The 3,136-nt window shown below is 41.6% G+C and overlaps 1 non-coding gene across 1 annotated transcript; it reads right to left on the reverse strand.

The window, feature by feature from the left end:
• Positions 1 to 759: 759 nt before the first annotated feature.
• Positions 760 to 866, reverse strand: LOC112093983. Its single transcript, XR_002903298.1, has one exon. It is a non-coding gene; the product is annotated as a small nucleolar RNA R71 (small nucleolar RNA).
• Positions 867 to 3,136: the final 2,270 nt, after the last annotated feature.

The following is a 3,136-nucleotide window of genomic DNA, read 5'->3' on the forward strand; positions in this document are numbered from 1 at the left end:
GTGGGAACGATACTCTACTCACACTTTATTACTTATTCGGCATGTGCACTTGCGAGCATAAAAATCACGCAACAAGTTTTTGGCGCCGTTGCCGGGGAAAGTTATCATAGTTGATCTTTGTAAGATTCAAGTGTTTTCGTTATTTTACTTGACAATTTTGTTTCCGTCTATTTCAGATATTCTTCTTCTCACATGAATCGACAACAAGACCGTGATTTGCTGCCCTTGGATCCAGAAATTGAAAGAATGTTCCTAGCAAGGAGAAGGGAGTAGGAAGGTCTAGCGATTGTTGAAGGAATGGCAGAGGAAGCTACCGGCAATGCAGCCAACTTTTGGCAGCCCGTAAATGTTAACAATCCAGTTAACCAGCCAGCCATGGCATATGATAGGGATAGGGCCATCAGAGAATATGCCATACCGATTTTACATGGGCTCAATCCGGGCATCATTAGGCCGGAGATACAGGCACCTCAGTTTGAGCTTAAACCGGTCATGTTTCAAATGTTGCAAACAGTGGGCCAATTTAGTGGCATGGCAACTGAAGATCCCCACTTGCATCTCAGGCTATTCATGGAAGTTTGTGATACTTTTAAGCTTCTAGGGGTTACAGAAGAAGCTTTGAGACTAAAGCTCTTCCCTTATTCCTTGAGGGATAGTGAGAGGGTATGGTTAAACTCTCTACCCCTGAATTCTGTGGTGACGTGGAATGACTTGGTAGAAAAGTTTCTAATGAAGTATTTCCCTCCAACTAAGAATGCCAAGCTTAGAAATGACATTACCGGGTTTCAGCAACATGAGGGGGAATCTTTGTATGAGGCATGGGAGAGGTTTAAGGAATTGTCGCGCAAATGCCCTCACCATGGGATTTCTCATTGGATTCAGATAGAGACGTTCTACAATGGACTTAATGGGCAAACTCGAACCATAGTAGATGCTTCAGCCAATGGTGCTATTTTGGCAAAGACTTACAATGAGGCTTATGAGATTTTGGAAAGGATGGCTAATAACAACTATCAGTGGCCTGCGGAGAGAGCAGCTGTGGCTAGGAGAGTAGCAGGAGTTCATGAAGTGGATGTGGTAACAGCTTTAACGTCCCAAGTGTCATCTTTGGCAAGTATCTTAAAATCAATGAATCATGGGGTGACTTATCCTCAGTTTACAGTGGTTTTTTGTACTTACTATGGTGAAGGGCATCTTTTTTATAGTTGTCCATCCAACCCAGAATCAACATGCTATGTGGGCAACTTCAATAAAAACAACAATCCGTATTCCAATACTTATAACCTAGGATGGATGCAGCACCCACATTTTTCTTGCAACTCTCAAAGGCAGAACGCAGCATCATCATCAACAACAAATCACCCTCAACATCCTCCAGGATTTCCACAATAGCCGAGACATTAACCAGCTGAACAACACTCATCGATTGAGCAGTTGTTGAAGGAGTACATGGCAAAGAATGATGCCATTATTCAAAATCAGTCAGCACTGATTCAAAACCAAGCAGCTTCATTGAGGAACTTGGAGAATCGAATGGGGCAGTTAGCTAATGCCTTGACTAGTCATCCTCGAGGCTCACTCCCAAGTAATACTGAAGATCCTAGGAGTGAAGGCAAAGAGCATTGCAAGGCTATTACGCTAAGGAATGGGAGAGAATTAGAGTAAGTGACTAGACAGCCCAATCATCAAAAAGAGCCCTCTTCAATCCAAGGTGAAGTGGAAAAGGAAGCAACAGTGGAAGAATCTGGAAAATGAAGTGATGCTGCAGAACCTACAGTAACGCTGCAGCAATGTACGACAGAAAGGCATAATGACAGACCACTACCACATTTTCCTCAAAGATTCCAAAAGCAGCAGCAAGATAAGCAGTTTAAAAGATTTCTAGATGTCTTGAAGCAGCTCCATATTAACATTCCATTGGTGGAGGCACTTGAGCAAATGCCTAGTTATGTGAAATTCATGAAGGACATTCTTTTGAAGAAAAGAAGGCTTGGAGAATTCAAAACAGTGGCAATGACAGGAGAAAGTAATGCCATCTTACAGAATAAAATCCCTCCAAAGTTAAAAGATCCTGGGAGTTTCACCATCCCATGTGCAATTGGCAATAACTACTTTGTAAAAGCTCTCTGTGATTTAGGAGCAAGCATAAACCTTATGCCTATGTCAGTTTTCAAGAAGCTTGGAATTGGGGAAGCATGGCCAACCACAGTAGTTCTTCAATTAGCTGATCGATCTCTAGCTCATCCAGAAGGAAAAATTGAAAATGTTCTGGTGAAAGTAGACAAGTTCATCTTCCTCGCTGATTTTATTATTTTGGATTATAAAGTTGACAGGGAAGTGTCCATCATTTTAGGAAGACCATTCCTAGCAACAGGGAGGACATTAATAGATGTACAAAAAGGGGAGTTGACAATGAGAGTCAATGATGAGCAAGTTACCTTTAATGTTCTCAAGGCAATGAGATCCCTTGATGTAGTGGAAGAATGCTCTGTTGTGAATGTGATTGATACTATTGTTTTTAAGAAGTTGGAGCAAGCTTGCTACAAATACCCTCTAAAAATCATAGCACTGGCAGAATTGGAAGAAGAAAATGAAGAAGAGAATAGTCAGTTAGCTTGTTTGGAAGCAAGATCAACCGGTACAGCTAGAGGAAGGCAGTTTGAGTCTTTGGGGCTATCCGAACGTGAGCTTAAACCCCCTAAGCCATCTATAGAAGAACCCTCATTCCTGGAGCTAAAGCGTTTGCCATCCCACCTTCGATATGCATTCTTGGGAGGAATAAAAATGCTACAAGTTATTGTATCAGCTGAACTAACTGAAGACCAGGAGCATAAGTTACTTGAGGTGCTGAGGAATTTCAAAAAAGCAATAGGATGGACAAGTGCAGATATCAAAGGAATCAGCCCATCCATATGCATGCATAAGATTTTGCTAGAGCAATGCTGCAAAAATTCTGTGGAACAACAAAGAAGGCTAAATCCAATCATGAAGGAATTTGTAAAGAAAGAAGTCATTAAATGGTTGGATGTAGGGATCATTTGGTTCTCATCTCTGATTTCAGGGCTATGTGAAAGGCACAGAGTGGTATTCGAAGGTGGGGAGAAAAGGCTGAAGATAACTCAAAAGCTTATTCCAG

The sequence above is a fragment of the Morus notabilis genome, unplaced genomic scaffold, assembly GCF_000414095.1.
Source record: "Morus notabilis unplaced genomic scaffold, ASM41409v2 Scaffold727, whole genome shotgun sequence".
In the NCBI taxonomy this organism is placed as follows: Eukaryota; Viridiplantae; Streptophyta; class Magnoliopsida; order Rosales; family Moraceae; genus Morus; species Morus notabilis.